The sequence below is a fragment of the Phodopus roborovskii genome, unplaced genomic scaffold (assembly GCF_943737965.1).
Source record: "Phodopus roborovskii unplaced genomic scaffold, PHOROB, whole genome shotgun sequence".
NCBI lineage: Eukaryota > Metazoa > Chordata > Mammalia > Rodentia > Cricetidae > Phodopus > Phodopus roborovskii.
In genome coordinates, this window is record NW_026126549.1 from 13,286,563 (window position 1) to 13,303,464 (window position 16,902).

A 16,902-nucleotide genomic window follows, 5' to 3' on the forward strand; every position below is an offset into this window, starting at 1 on the left:
GAGAGATGTCAACTGGACCTCATGGAATTCCAAAATACAAAAAAATAACTTCAATCTCTTGAGAACATCCTCTTTGCCTCAAGGTGCCTTTAACCCATCTAATTTAATTTTGCACAGTTTAATTCCCTCCATTTGAAAATATCACCCACTCCCCCACCCTCCCACTCCACTCCCCACCCCCCCACCCCCCCCACCCCCGCCAAAAAACAAAACAAAACAAAAAAAACTTTATATGATTGGACAAAACAGAGTTGTATTACTAATTGTAGTCCTAGGATAATCCAAGGGAATCAGATTAACAGTCTATAAAACTTCTACATCAAATCTTTCTATTGATGATTCCCTATTACAATGCAGCTAAACTGCCAGATTTGAGTTTCATCCATCCCTCCTCAGTGTGGTGGTTACTGCTAATAGTCAACTGGATGTGATCTGACTCACACTGAAAGACAAGCCTCCAGGCATCCATGTGAGGGATTATGTTGATTAGGTAAATTGAGGTAGGAAGAAACGCACTGAAAGCAAGTGACCCCATTTTCTGGGCTTAGGTTCCCAAATGTCTGAAAAGGAGAAAGCTAGCAGAGCAAGTTTCACTCAGTCATTGCTGTCAGCTTCCTGACTAGGGTTACAATGTGAGCATCTGCTTCCAGAGCCAGCTAGCTAGAGTTCCTTTTGAATTGTGTGCCACAGTAAATCATCCTTCCTTAAGCTCATTTTTGTCAGGGCATTTTATCACAGCCATAGGGAAAGAAATGAAGACAATTGGTGCTGGGGCCAATGCTGTCATAAACCTGACCATGTGGTTCTTACTAAGCTTTTGAAATTGGTTTGTAGGAGGAATACAGGAGAATTTGGAGTTTTGTGCTAGAAAAGCTCTTGAATGCTACAAGCAGAGCTTAATGAGCTGTTCTGATGGGAACTTGGAAGATGAGGGATGTATAGATAATGGAGAAGCTATAGACCACAGTTTCCTCCTCCCAGATTTTTACAGCCCGCATCTGGTCCGCGCAGAGACATCTCACTGAGACTAGCTGGCCCCTTCTCCTTGTGCTGTACATAATAAGCATGTTGAGTCTCCAAATTTTGTTGTAGGCTCCTTCCATCAGAGTAACCACATTTTGCCCCATCCTATGCCAGGCCAGCTTCTCTCTATGTGTGTTTGTCATTTCTTCAGAATCATGTCATTTCTTCATCCCTGAGTTGCCCAGTCAGTTTCCCATGACCAAGCTGTGTAGGATACAAGAAGAAGGAGAGCCATCTTTGGGATGTTTTAGCCAAGAATCTGGTTTCATTCTTCCATATCCTGATAACTTGAGTGAAGTTGAATTTAAATGTAATGGACTAATTTGTCTGGCAGAAGAAATTGCTGAGAAGGCATCTGAAATAGTTAAAGAGATTAGCACCACTGACGAGAAACATTCTGCGCTGCACTTGAACGATAGGAAAACTGTCCTGAAAACAAAACTCAGCCCATTAGAGGCTCGGTCTTACGAAGTTCCAAACTCATTTGCCAGAAGAAATCCTAAAATGTATGGGTTCCCTGCTTTGAAAAGACAACTGCACAGGGAAGTATTTCCCAGGGGTAAATACAGCCGTGGTTCAATGAGGCCAAGTTATATCTGGCAGCAGAATTTTCTACATGATACTGGTTTTGCAGACATGGAAATTAATAGGGTAATGGAGGCCTGCCCCAGGATTTTATAAAATAATTTATTTATTTTTATGGGCATTGGTATTTTGCCTGCATGGATGTCTGTGTGAATGTGTCAGGTCCTCTAGAATTAGAGTTACAAACAGTTGTGAGCTGCCATGTGGGTGCTGGGAACTGAACCTAAGTCCCCTGAAAGAGCAGTCAGTGATCTTCACCTCTGAGCCACCTCTCTAGCCTCCTGTTCTAGAATTTAATAGAGCAATTAAAGCCAGACAGTGTACAACAGAGTTGGAGTCCCTTTCAAAGATACCCTGAGAAACTATTGTGTAAAACTGAAGGTGAAGTCTAAGTTGCAATGGGAATCTTAGGCTATTAGAGATTCCTGGACCATTCTGAAAATAGCTGCAAGCACAAGAAAGAGGTTATATATACTACAGGCTGCAGAGATTGAGGGGTAGGGCTATTTGAGCTATTGGGCAATTTCATTGTGAGTCCCAAATGCCAGACATGGAGCACCAGGATTTGATATTTTCTCTGCTGGATTTTTAGATCTTGCTTTGGTCTCATCATTCCTTTCTGAATCGAGTCCTTCTCTTTTGGAATAGTGATATTTATTCTTTGATATTGTATATTGAAAGTATACAGCTTGTTTTTTATTTTATGAGCTCATGCTAAAAAGATTTGTCATGAGTCTCAGATGAGACATGGACCTTAAGATCTCAAACAGTGTTGGAACTGTTAGGCTAGGGGGATATTTGAAATTGGATTGAATACATTCTTGAATTATGAGATGGACATGAGACTTTGGAAACAAAGAGTAAAAGGTTAAAAGTGATGGATTTCATTGTCAACTTAACAAGGTGTGGCTTTGTGATGGACAGTATTAACTGTCAGCTTGATAGAATTGGGAATTACCAAGGAAGAGTCTCTAGACAGTGTGAGGGATTATTTAGCCTCTAGGCATTCCTTGGAGAATTTTGTTGACCAGGTTATTGAGATGGAAAGACCGTACTACAAGTGGGCAACTCATTTGCTGGGCTTGGGTCATGAACTGCAAATGGTGATGGGCACTGGGGAGATAGGAAAGGGTGAGCATTTGCTGTGAAAGCAAAAAGGACCTCATTTCAAATCCCCTTCAGTACTCATATAAAAAGCCAGGCATCAGCACATGTGCCTGTAGACCTAGTATTTTGGGGGACAGAGACAGATCCTAGAGCTTTCTGGCCACCAGCCTAGACAAAACAGGAAAGTTAAATTTTAGTGAAAAGACCTTGGTCTCACAAAATAATGGTAGGGGAAATATATGAGTTCATCCATTGTACTCCTCTGGCCTTTATATAGGAGTACATGGCCAAATACAGAGTGAGAGGAGCGGGAAGGGGTCAGCTAATGGAGCTGTTCATTATCACTTTCTGCTTCCTGTTTGTGGATGCTATGGCCTGCTGTCTCCTTTCCTCTTCCTTGAATTCCCTGTTGTGATGGGCTACACCCCTGAACTGGGAACCATTACAAACACTTTCTCCATTAGAACGTTATTCAAGGTATTGAGAGAGAGAGAGAAAGAGAGAGAGAACCAGCCAAAACAAGTAAGGTGATGGATGTTAAATAACAGGCTTGGCTCAGGTACACAAAGATATAGTGGTATATAATAAAATAAAATAATAATAATAATAATAATAATAATGGGAAAGAAGGTATAGAAAAAAAATGGGCATGTCCTACAACTTGGCACAAAACTATGTACCACCATTTCTGCCTGCAATTATTCCTTTCTCTGAGGAGCCGAGGGGAGAATGCTCAAGCATTGCGTTTCTAAGCATTTGGCAAGGTCACATTTTCCCCTACTGTTGGTTCAGTAGCTACTTCAGAAATTAACGTAGCTACAGGATGTATTTTGAAATTCTTCCTCACAGTTTGCATTGGCATCATGTGCCCTGTGTTCATAATTTGTTGCAGTGTTATTTAGCAATGCTAGTGCTGAGAACTATTCTCCTTTATCCTCTTGGCATTTGGCAGAGACATACTCCTACGGGTGTCAGTGAGGTGTGGGCAGAAGTGTCTAAGATTTGCCATTTAATTTCTTGTGTAAGATGGTAGAGACTCCTTTCCCCTGTTTGAGTAACCAAAGTCAATTGTGAAACAAAGACTCGGATGGTCTGAAGTTGCAGTATAATGAGAACAAGAAATACATTCTTATTCATCTATGGAGGCATAGGGTGGTGACTTGGTTGACTTTTCTTTACCACAGCACTGCTTATCTTGACGGATAAATGCACACACATTTGCTTAAGATGTACCATCAGATTCCCGATGTAAATTATTTAGGATGGAACATGCTGAGAGCCAAACAAATGAAGCAAACTTGGCTCCAGAATAAAAAAAAAAGTAGCCCAATGCAACCAAATTATAATCCCCAAGCAGAAATCAGAGAAGACCTCAAATAGGCCTCTCTTCAATGAGCCAGATTCACTCACTCAAAAAAAGGCTTTACTGAAAAGCTGAATGTTTTATTAATAAAATCTGCACTTAAAAATAGAAAACACTATTCTGTTTGATCACTAGCTGTATTGTGGTAGTTTTATCCAATCCTCATAGACCAATAAAGATATATCATGGAAACCGGGCAAAAGGATAGAGGAGGCAGATGTTTAATTGTAATAATTGAACGAGCAGTTACATGGCAGCTCTTTGGCAGATGATCTGCAGTGAAATACACTTCTTCACTAATTATTTTCAGTAGCTAACTCTGAGTATAAAAATGTGCTCAGTGCTGAGGATCCAAATGTAAGTAATAGGAGCTTGCTGCCATTGTGATGGAAACTGACAGTTGAATGGTAGGAATAAGAAATGGGCACAAAGCAAAATACATGAGCACTAAGCAGAGCACAGCCAATGCCATGGCAGGCAGAGGTAGAGGGCAAGTGAAGAGTCATAAATACTCTGTTGGCTGTGGCCTGCTGAGGCACTCTTGGTTCCACACACAACAGACAGCCAGCTTTATTAGGAAACTATCAGAGTTCTCTGGAAATTAATAATAAGCAGTTACAAAGACTAAGCATCAGTTGGTTAGTTGTGGTGTGTGCATGGGGAGGGGGCAGTCAACATTATGCTGAGGAAGCTAGCATTCCTGCTATCCAATCTAAAATCTAGCAGCTGTTTGAACTGAACTACTTCATTACTGCCACACTTTGGTGCATCAATTTGTGGTTTGGATCTGGCAAGGATTTGTATAGGAGAAGCAAACCAACAAATAGTCCAAACAAAAGCAAACACACAGTCTATGTGGGAAAGTGTATACAAGCCTAGATTTAAATCACAGCGTAAAAATAATCACATGGAAACAATGGTGAGTATGTAATCAAAAACATGTTGGGAACAGAAAAAAAGTAACAAAAGAACTTAAAAAAAAAGTAGGGGAAATAGCTAAAGACACATCACTGCAGCAGGCTTGTTGCTGTGGCCAGGAAAACCTCTTCACCCCAGGCAATCCATTTTCTGTACATACAACAAAATCCAGTCCCCCCTCCCCCTTTTGACTCAAGTAAACATAAAGCTAAAGCTCCGTGGTAGAATTATAGGATGGTTGGGACAACTGGAAGAGATATCTACTTGTAAATCTAATAATTGATTTCAATACATTCAAATCTTTTTTTTCTTCAAGAAAGTGCTTCAGGAGGGAAGGAGTCAGCATTTCTACTCTTGTTTACCCACATCAAAAAACAAAAACCAAAACCACCAATCCATCCATATCTATTGAATAGAAGGGAGATGTGCTTTTCTCAGACATTACACCAGGAAAAAGAAGTTTTATTTTAAACAGATGTGAGAAAATTAAGCCCAATATTTTAAAGTATTTTTAGTGGGATATGATGTCATCTGATTTCATATTTTCTACCCGGGGAAAACATGTATTTTTTTAAATGGGAAGCCATTTTCCATGCATGTACTTATATGTGATAATCTACATGTAAACAATGGCAATGGCAGAACTTTATGATATGTGCTGGTTTAGTCAAAACCTGGAGAAGAAATTTAGTCTTTGTGTAGGAAATGTTATTAAAGAGCAGGGGCTGTCTTCTGCTACCATTCAAGGCTGTCTTTTCTCCGGGAGACCTTCATTTACCGTAGGATTTCCTGGTAGGATTCCAGATGGGTGTAGGACAAGAATTGCTCTGGTTATCCTTACTCCTAAAAGTCACCTCATGGATCCCATGGGAATGGCTTACAGCAATCTAATTACTCAGGGCAATCTAGATTTTAGACAACGAGGCCCTCCCTTCTTACTGGCAGTGTTATTTTCAGTGATAGTCTGGCACATACTGGGTTGTCAGCACCCAGGTAGAGCTAGGTTTCCCTGGGTCTCAGAACCACTCCCCTCCTTTAGTACTGGCTGACTGATGGCGGATAAGATGACCCTAAATTGACCAGAACTGACATCACTTGTGCAATCCTCAGGACAAACTGAGGAGCTTATATCCTGGAACAAGAGTGTAGTCACTGGCTTTGCTCAGTCTCCAAATCTTGTCCCTCGCCTGGAACAGAGATCTGTCCAAAACCATTCAAAGGTTTCCAAGGAGCCACAGAAAGCCAATGTTGTTATCACCGCTTCCAGTCTCCACGGATTTTGTTTCGGAAATTGGAAAGGGGCAGGCACCCACCGCTGCCAGCACCACCGATGCCCCATCCAGCAGCGACCTTTCTGCCCCCACCATAAAGGATGTTAGGAGTAAAGTTACTATAATCACAGGGCCCTGGGTACATTAAAACACTGCTGAATTAACCAACTGTCATTTCAGACCAAAATCTCTAGCACCGCCCCCTTAGGAGCACAGAACATTCTGGGTTAAACGCCCCCAGTCCTGCCCCTTTATTCCTTGGCGAAGTCCTCCAGGGTGGGCGAGACTTGGAGAGGGGAAGGTTGGGGCTTGAAGACGCGTGCCAAGGCACCAACACTCTGCCAAAACGCTTCTCAGACACAACAGTTTCCCAGGACAGTGTCCACCTTCCTTTTCTCGGTTTTATGCTGGAACCTTGGAATGGTTTGGGGACCAATGAGGTGGCAGCGGTTGATTCATGGATCGCGGTGAGGGGAGATTTCATTTCCAAGGAAGAAAGAGGGGGGAAGAGAGGGGGGAGGGAAGGGGGACAGCGAAGCCAGAGGGGAGGGGAGGCGGGGGAGAAAGTGGAAAGAGGGGGCCAAAAGTAGGAGGAGAGGAGAGGAGAGGAGAGAGCCTGGGGGAAGAACCAAGGCAGCAGAGGTGAAGCGCGAGGTAAGCGGAGGCAGCAGGTTCGCCGGCCGGGTACACCCGGGAAGAAGGCTGCAGGCGAGGGGCGTGGGCCGGGCCGGGACACAGGGGACGGTCACTGTCGGTCGGGCGGCTCGGCGTGGTGGTCGGGTCCCTGGGCTCGGCGCCCCGCCGCCCCTGGTGTCCCCCACCCGCGCGCGCCCGTTGGGGGGCCCGGGGAGCGGCGCCGGCTGCCCGGCCGCATTGTGACGTAGCGGGGCCGCGGCAGCGCCTCCGCCGCCCACCGGGTCTCCTGCTCCCGCCACTCCCGCCGTCTGTCCGTCCATCCCTCCCGCCGCCCTTTCGTGCTCCGGTGAGTCCAGGTCCCCTGCGGGCGGACGCGGATGAGCCCGTGCAACTTCGCACCCGGGCGACACCCTGAGGATTCCCCGGTCCCGGGGCCCCCTTTGTGCCTCCGGTCCCTTCTGCCCCGGGCCGCACGGTGCCGCTGCCGAGATCCGCTAGGGTAGATCTGCTGTAGTAAACCAGGCGGCTTCACCCCGGGGGACCCAAGTCGCTCCCTCCTGTCTGTCCTCGGCTCCGGTGCAGGGGATTGTCCTTTTCATTGGCCCTTGCACCGGCGTTACGCTTGCAGCTACCTCCGATGGTCCCGGAGGCGGGGATGGGCTGCGCCAAGGCTCCTAGGAGCTCTCAAGGAGGAGCGAAGGCATAGTGATAGCCACACTAGTAACTAGAACAATAACAAACGTGAAGGGGATTCCGGGTGGTGTCGCTGCCTGAGGGGAGACCCTGGCCCATCAGCCCCGCGGCACCCAGGCTGCCCCGTCCAGCCTGGGCTCCTCCTCCAGGCGCTGTCCGGCGTCCCGGGGCTTGTCCATGTCATAGGGAAGGTTTCTTTCCCGACCCTCTCCGTGGCCTGACTTTCGTCTGCAGGTGGTAAGTGGGGATGAAGCCAGTGTTGGCTATTGTCAAATGCCACGTTTTGTTTATTTCATTTTTTACGAAAAGAAAAGGGGGAATATTCCGAGCCAGTTCTGGCAGCCATACAGTTTCCACAGGAAATACTAGCATTCTTTGAGGAACAAGCTACTGCTTGCAGCAAAGAAAGTCTTCAGGAGACAAAAAGGCAACTGCATTGTTACTCATTTCCAACGGGCCGCTAGGAGGGTGGAAACGTGTTGTTTTTTCCTGTGGGAACATTGCTTTCCTTGGGAAAGTTAATTAAGGAAGCGTAGCTCTCCGTGCCTCCCCCCCCCCGTTTTTTTTTTTTTTTTTTCCCACTAGCTGGAGGTGGGGCTCCACACTCCTCTTGTTTGTTACTGACAAGTGTCTATCAAAGAGCGCCCAAGAAGAAAGAACCACGGCAGGACAGTTTCACCACACACCACGTGCTGTGGAGCCCTGCCAGGGTACAGTTTGCAAAATAAAATAAGGGCTATCTAGGGAGGTTTATGAGGATTACATTTGTGCAGATGTCAGTTTTCCAAGGTGTCAACTCTAAACATATTATGGCCAGGCATCATTTCGGTTCTGAATCTGCAAGCAGGCCTATTTCTCATTATGAAGCAGACATCTCAGTTGGGAATAGGTTCAAATCTGTATTTCATTTGTACATACTGAAAATTTTAAAAGTCAAGAGAGCAAGATGTGGGAGGCAGTATGCTAATGTGTACACACCTGGGAGGCCAGGTCTATTGGCTGATTCTGATGTGCCTTGATATTAAATTACTTTCTGCATAGCAAAGTGCAGGGAGACACCTGTAAACTGCCCTTTCGACTAATAGAAAAAAAGTATGGCATTTTTGGAAAAGATCATAGAAGTGTCTTTCTAAGGGAGTACTTAGCTGAGGATTGCCCATGATCAAATGCACATCAGAATCAGAAAAGAGATGAAGGTGTCCTCCTAAGGATCGTAGAGCATTACTAATGTCAATAATGCAGTCAGATGGAGGTTTGCAAGTGAGCTTATATCAATTTGAACACAACTGTATTGCCTCTCAGTGTTTCAGGAAGAGAGCCTACAGATTTGAAGTATCTGAGACGATACTGCAGTCGTTAATGTGATATGTTCTGTTTGTCCACGTCTGGAAGGAAGTGACTAAAGGGAGTGGATTTTTGTACGCCATGTCACAGCCTTGCTGAGTCCAGACAGCTGTGCAGTGCAGGTGTACAGTGGAAATAGAGAGTAGATGCCAAAAAAATCTGCGAGCGCTGTTGTTTTGGAAGGACTTGGAGGGACTTGACTGAGGAGGAGGGAAATGCACAAAAAGAATCTAAAACATACAAATGCTCTTTGATATTATCAGTGAAAGCCCGGAGCCATGTTTCTTGCCAGATTTAAGTTGTTTCTTATGAAAAGAAGAAATCTCCCAAGTAGCAGGTGCATCATTAGAAGCAACACAGGGGACATTCTCTTTTAAATGCAAAATCTTAATCGAAGAGCCACAAGAGGATAAGTGACACTCTTGGAGTGAAAAACTAGATTTTGGCAATCTTTCAGGTTACAGATGCAAATCCCATAGGAGAAATATGTGTCTTCAGAGACAAATAATATATGATGAAATCAAATAGTTGCTTCTGTACTACACGAACCTGTATATACTTGTTTACTTTTGCTCTTTGATATGTAAATTCACTTGCAAAGTAAAATTTCTTGAAATGAACACATAATTTGGTTTCTTAGCTATATACTATGCATTATCTTCCAATTAGATAATAGACTTTATATTTTATGCTTGGAAACTTCTTTTGTTAAGCCTTTAAAATTATGATCATAGCTGGATATAGTGATGTATACTTGTAATTCCAACACTTGAGAGGTTAGAGATCAAGGGCCACCTGGGATACATAGTGATTTCCATGCCATGTCAGATAAGGCTTCAAGATCAGAAGTTGTCTCAAAAACAAACAAACTGAATCAAAACTAAAATTAATGACCAAAAGAGTAATTGTTCTTTGATGCCTGGGCCCTGCAAAAGTTTTAAGAGTCTAGTTGACTCTTAGATAGTTACTGTATATTCATTTTGAGTGTATGTAGAATATAAAAGTATACAATGCAGGGGTCAGAGAGATGGCTCCGGGATTAAGATCGTGGAGTACTACTCTCAGCACCCTCGCCAGGTGGCTCTCAATTTAACTCCAGCGCTCAAGGATTCAGTGCCCTCTTCTGCCCTCTGCGAGCATTTGCACACAGATGGCACCCACTCACAGAGATATATACACATAAAGAAAACAAAATAAATCACACACACACACACACACACACACACACACACACACACACACACGTATTGTCCTCATAAGGAAATTAAAAGCAGAAAATAAGATATCTAAAAATTTAAATCATGATGCAGATTAAGCAAGACATGTTTAGAATTGAGTGCCCACAAACTAAATAATAACTGTGAATATGAGGAAAGTGAACCTATCTGTTTAGAGATCTTATGAGTTACCCATTGACTAAACCATAGTTTAGTTACTGAAAACAACTACTAAAGCTCAAGGTTATGTTGGCCAGCAGTTTGGTCTGGGTTCTGCCAATCCAGTTTGGGTTCCTGTAGATGATGTCGTCAGTCAGCTGGGAGGATGATCTTGGATCTTGGATAGCCTTGATTACTTGTCTGCCTGTTGTCAGGCTATTATCAAAGTGCAGGCATGGGTGGACTGGGACAAGATCCTCCCTTTCTTTAACAGTCTGCTCTGGGTCTTTACACAGCATCCAAAGCTTACTCAGAGAGCCGTGAAGGGAGCAGCCACCAGTACAAAAACAGTGTTGAGTACCTGTTCGTGTCATGTTAGCTATTCTCCCACTGGGTTATCAAGTTCAAAGTTCACCCCAGATTTGAAGAGTTTAGAAAGACAACACCTGAGCTGGGAAGGAAGGAACTTCAAAAAGAAACAAAACCAAACAAACAAAACACAGCTTAAAAAAAAAAAAAGAAAGAATCTACGAGCCATTCGAGTAAACTTGATTCTAGAAGGAGCTTTCTGCTGAGAACCAATCAACTCATGAAACAGAGACATAGAGCTTGCTCACCTCTGGTTCACTCAGCATATAAACTGAGACTTGCCCCCTGCGTCATTGTCTCATAAGAACAAAGCAATGGTGATAAAGGATGTACTCCTGTCTTATGGTGGCAGACTTTGGGTGTGCGCTAGTGGCAGGATCAGCAGGACATGGCCGGAAGGAGGGGAAGCGTGTTTATGGAAATTAAGAAGCAAGAAGTATATCCAGGAGACTCCAGATTTAGGATTAGGTGACTGTTAATAGGGCTAGTGAGAGCACAGGGTCAAAGTCACCCTGCGGTTTAAAAAGGCTCAAGTGACTGAAAGAAGGACTGAGCACTTATGAGAGATGGAGAGATTTATAAGTGATTCCTTGGGGGGGAGGGAGAAAAATGCAGTCCCAGAAAGGTGAATTTCCAAAAAGGAGGCAGCGTGAAGGCAAAAGTGCTTTCTGCGCTAGAGTCTGCTATGAATGATAGCTGTTGCTTAGGTTTGTATTTTACTGGACTGCTGTGGATAGACAAGGTCTTTGGGTAAAGCATCAGAAAACCAACATTCCAGGTTGCCTTAAGAGCTTACAAGGAAGTCAGGAGGACCTTGTTCAGGAATGGAGACAGCTATTCTAGGTGTCTGGAGAAAGGAACCAGTCTTTCTGGCCTTGGATATGGCATAGCAGACCCCTTTGGCTCAGCTGGGGTGGCATGCATGTTCCTGAACCAGAAATATTTCTTTTCAGCCTCCCCAAGGTCACATGCAATAGGAAGTTGATAAGTGCATCTCAAGAACATTGCCACAGGCAGTGGGGCTAGTCACGGGTGGCTCAATCAACACATGTCCACTCCAGAACACTTGACCATTGATTTGGGCCTGGCCACCAAGAGGCAGGAAGCAACAAGTGAGGCATATTTACAGTGAGCCTAGGTGCATTAGTGGAAGTTAAACTCACGGAGTAGTCAGGTTCTTCATGAATAGCAAAGAGAGGAAAGTGGACTTGCACAATGCCTCATTTGAATTCCTTCGCAAATGTTAGCCAACATTTTACTAGAAAGGAATGGAATTCTAAACACATTCTGTTTCTCCTAAAGACGCATTCAAACTGTTGCTTCATCCACCTCATTTATAGATAGCCAGGTGGTGTCCTTAGCATCAAATGCAGCTGTTGGGCCAGACAGAACACCTGCCCTCAGAGATTTCATGTAATTAGTCTGAACAGCACATACAGCTGTCCTTTGTGGACTAGCCATGGATGGACCAGCTTAAACCCCAGCACACACTTTTATAGTATTTTCTTGTTTTATTGCCCAAGCCTAAGAACCATGAAGATACTCAATAAATGTTAATTGAATGAGTGAACGTGCCATTATCTGGTGCAGTAACATTTTCTGAAACAGTCTGGTCTGGCTTTTCATTATTCAGGGTAGGATTGGCTATAAAATCCCTAAGTGCCTTTTGTGGACTGAAATGTTTCGAGGCATTCCTGTCACAGTAACATAAGTTTTTTTTCTTCTTTCTAACCCATCACTCATTAAAAAATAACTTTTCCTTTTTTTGAAATAGAAATTGTTAGGGGTCATGGTTTTTTTTTTTTTTTTTTTTCCTTCAAGTTATAGAAACCAGCTGACAGCCTACTCCTATTCAAGTGGGAAGGGACATAGGGAAATGGAGACATTCCAGAGATCTGGGTCTGAGTCCCTGTCTTAAATGGCACTAAGACTGGCTTAAAAAGAAAATACCAGGTCAGGCAGTGGTGGTGCACATCTTTAATCCCAGCACTTGGCAGGCAGAGGCTGGTCGATCTCTGTGAGTTGGAAGCCAGTCTAGTTTACAAAGCAAGTTTCAAGAATAGTTTCAAAGCTCCACAGAGAAACTCTGCCTCAAAAAAACAGAGGCATGGGGGTGGGGGGGGCTGTAGAAGAACACCAAAACTAGATCTACCTTTATTTCCCTCTCCACTTAGTCACTCACAGGTGCCTCCTACAACAATTGTTCTAGATGCAATCAAATCATGGTGTACCTAGAACCATTGACAACCTTGTCACTGTCCTGGGGAGAAGTCCAGACTGCAGACCATGAGTTCCAAAATCTTGTGGTGTGGCCTCTGCCTTCTTCTGAGGGTACAAGGGAGGAGAAGGATAGGTGTGTTTGTGCTGGCTGACCTCTATCACTTCAAGGTACTTAATGACTTTTACATGAGCTGTTGCATCACTGGGATATTATTGCATCCTTCTTGACCCACTGAACATCTATTATCTTTCCAGACTCAACTCCAAGATTTTCCCAAGACCCCTTTGATGTGTGTCCCCTCCTATTTGTCCCCCGAACCACACTTCACCTTTTGATACAGACTTGCGTATGCACGCCAATCTTGCCCACTGGACAACTGATGCAGAACAAGCCTGTGCTGTCTAGTTCTCAAGGTCGCCTCCACTTAACCTAATGTTGTTCTCACCAGGCATGTCCTGAATCTTTCATCTTTAGAGATTTTTTTCTAAAGGTTATTTTCTCTTAGGGTTTTATCCAGTTTTCTTCTCACATTTGTAGCTCTGAATATTAGACATGAAGTCAGATTCTCTTTGAAGTTGCTTTTCGGATAGTTTATCAAGTGTTTTTTTTTTTTTTTTTTTTTTTTTTTTTTTCATGATTGGCTTTTAATTAGTCCCTAGTGACTACATTAAGATAGAGCCTGAAAATGAAGCAACCCAAAGTAAATTGCTGGGGTGATATCTATGGCTTGCAGATCAGAAGAATCATCCCTAATACCACAAAGGAGGATAGCTAGTGACTACATCTGTGGGGTCTAAAGTGCTCTGCACTGGGTGCCTGTTAGATGCCTTGTAATTACTTTGTTAACTTAATTCTCATACCAGACCCATGAATGAAGTCTTGTTTCTCATAAGGAAACAAAGACAGAGAGCTGCAGTGGTGTGCTCCCCTGCAAATATCTTCCCAGTGATGGCCAAGGTGTAGGAGAACTTCCCTGGGTGCCTGACCAATCAAAACGAGCTTGGATTTGAATCTCCTGTTTCATCACACATCTCAGTGCTGTTTCACGGTTAAATGACTGCACCTGCAGGGTAAAACGTGGTGCCGCAGAGATAGCCAGTGGTTATATGTGTTAGGAATAAAGCTCGTGGCAGACCTAGGCAGATTCCAAGGCAGGCGAGGGTATGGAGGCAGGGTACAAACATGCCAGGCAGACAGAGTGAGGAGTTTTATTAGAAAGGGAAGGGGAGGAGAGGAAAGAGAAAAGAAGTAAAAGACACATAGACAGAGAGAGGACAGAAGAGAAGAGGGAGACGAGAAAAGTCCTGTCTGCCCCAGGGGAACAGTGAGAAAGAAAAGCAAACTGAGAGCAGGAAAGAGAGAGGAGAAAGTGAGGGTAAGTGGGCGGAGCTCTTTCTTTAAAAGGGATCCTTTGCACCTGGGTTGACCAGAGTACTGCATTGGGCCAAGCAACAGGGCTAGGCCAGCGTAATGCCTGAATCCTTACAATAAGAGTTTAATGATCTTTCAGGGGGCCCTAGTTCAGCTCCCAGCACCCATACTGGAATTCATCGCCTTCTTTCTGGCTCCCACAGGCAATGGCAGTCACACATGTGCATACCACACCCTCCTACACACATGAATAAAAATAGATCTTTTTAAAAGGCTTAAAACATCTTAGTACATTCACCCCAGCCATTGACAAATTACTTAATGGAAAATATATCCAGAAGGAATGATTCCAGCACCATATCTCAGATTACAATGGTTTGTGCATTGGAAATGCCAGTCGTTTTCTGAGGTCTTTTTGATCCTAATGCTTGGTTCTGAGTGCCATTCATATTTATCCTCTACATTCACAAATACTTTCAAGACACTGTAAGCCAGAGCTCAATACCTTTTAACCGATTCTTTCCATCTAAGGGTCTCATAAGAGTTACAGTCTTTGATGAAAAAAAAAATGTGCAAACATACATGTGCATTACTTCCCCTTGATTTTCTGTGACTCAATAGACCCTAATTGTTATTTAGAAAGTTTTAAAAATGACCCAGAAGATGATAGTTGAGTGCTTACTGGATATCATATGTAACCACTTATTTAGTGTGTGTCACTCCCCTATGTTTTTTGGAAAGTGGTTTGTAGCTACTTGACTCTCTGAGACCTGCACCACAAACTGTTTTAAACCATGGTAAATGATGTGAGTGGAAGGAACATCAGATCTCCAGCTAGCAAGTGGTAAACTGGAATTAAAGGTAGAATCATATGTGTGTTGCCACTACCTCAGGATGTCTCTGTATGCATACATCCTACCATATAGTCAAAGCTGAGCCATGCAAATTGATGCCCCCCCCCCAGCCTTTGCCATCCCTGTGAAAAGTTGTTTAAGTGACCACTTCTCCTGCGGAAACCTCTTCCAATGACTCCAGCACAGGCTCAGGTAGCACTATAGGCTTTAAAAGGTCTTAGCTCACTCTACCTCACTTGTCTCTTTCTCATGCAGTGAGTGTTTAGCATCATTAGAGACAGCTTTCCTGGTTTGATCATCTCAATGAGAACTCTTGCTACCAGGTGAGATTCACACATTGAAAAATTCTAGCCAAGTAGATACTCAACCACAAACATGATCACTGGTTCTCCATCCGAAGATATGAATTGAGGCCTGTTGTAGGTTGGTTAGCACACAGATACACACCCTGAGCTTGTGGTACTTGCATCTATTCAGGAGGGGCTCAGCTATTTAAGTGAGTGTTAGGGTTCATGAAAGCAGAAGCAAGAAGAATTTTCTGTGGGAGTTTCTCTGCTTTTGAAGCTCCAGAATTATAGTCACAAGCCACTGTCAACTCCAGAGATTTTGTTTCCAGAAACAGGGTAGGGGTGGGGTGGGGGTGAGGCATGTAGGCAGAGGAGTTGATCTTAGTCTCCTCTGTGCCAGAGTGACCACATGAATTAACCTGAGATGGGGTGAAGATGGGGTTAACCAGTTGGTATGGCCCCCAGTAGAGAATTGCTCCTTTTAAACCACAAGCTGCTCCTAATTTACGGGAGATGTTGCTATCTTGGATTTTCTCTCTGGCTCCCCTTTGCTGCAAATGAATGCGGAAGGCTAACAAACTCAGAAAGCAGTGACCTTGCTAGTCTCTCTGTGTCTCTTCATGCCATGGCTGCTTCTCCCAGTTGCTGACTGGTTCTGGAGACGGCCTCCCAGAACCTCCCTAGAATTTCCCTTTATAGACAGAAAGGTAAAAAATCCCATGAATGCAAAACAATAGGTGGTTTCACATTTCCTGGTAGGCATACTGTAAGTAAAAGCAAACATGAGACACTAATTTAATAATCTGTTTTCCTTAACCTGATGCATCTAAAGCCTTAACATTGCCACGTGTTCTAAATCGTTAGCTAGGTATTGAACGTTCTTTTTATTTCTTGCTTTCTAAGTCATTGACATTTGATGTGCAATTTATTCTTAACCCAGGCATGCCACGTTTCCAATACTCTCCAGTTACTTATGGCCAGTGGCCCCAAATTGGAATACAGACTCAGTCTCCAGATTCTCCAAGTTTTCTTCTGCTGACTTGGTCAGCACTTAGTTTAAACCTCAGCTTTTGCCTGGACAGGAGGTGTCTGTGGCTCTGTATGGTCAGAGAGTAAAGAATGAAACGTTGCCATCTGTCTTAGTCATTCTGTAGTATGTAATGTAATACAATAGTGTTCCTGCTATAGTATGTAATACAATGTAACTATCTCTACTATAGGACACAATGGGCACTAAGTAGGTGACTGAAGTGTTTGTTATATGGAGGCTTGCCTTACCACACTTAGCATACCACATTCACATCCTCTAGCTTCTACCTCCCAGCTCTGTCCAGAGTCACAGAACCCTATTTAGGTCACACTGAATGACTGGAAGCCTCCATAGTCAGTAAGTGTAAGTGCAAGGCTGCACTACACTGAGCCTATGCATTTATTGCTTATCTTTTGACTTCGTTCTCTAATGTCAAGTAAGAACACTACTATGT

The 16,902-nt window shown here is 43.7% G+C and overlaps 1 protein-coding gene across 4 annotated transcripts in view; it reads left to right on the forward strand.

Moving 5' to 3' along the window:
* The first annotated feature begins 7,040 nt into the window (after positions 1-7,040).
* Sncaip (synuclein alpha interacting protein) overlaps positions 7,041-16,902 on the forward strand; it is a 136,614-nt gene continuing 126,752 nt past the window's right edge. Inside the window, exon 1 of one of the 4 annotated variants that reach the window (XM_051200814.1) lies at positions 7,041-7,249. The gene's annotated coding sequence lies outside the window, so the exon portion shown is untranslated. Of the gene's footprint in view, positions 7,250-7,523; positions 7,834-12,946; positions 13,074-16,902 lie in introns of those variants that run through there. The other 3 variants (XM_051200817.1, XM_051200815.1, XM_051200816.1) reach the window with 3 other exon arrangements.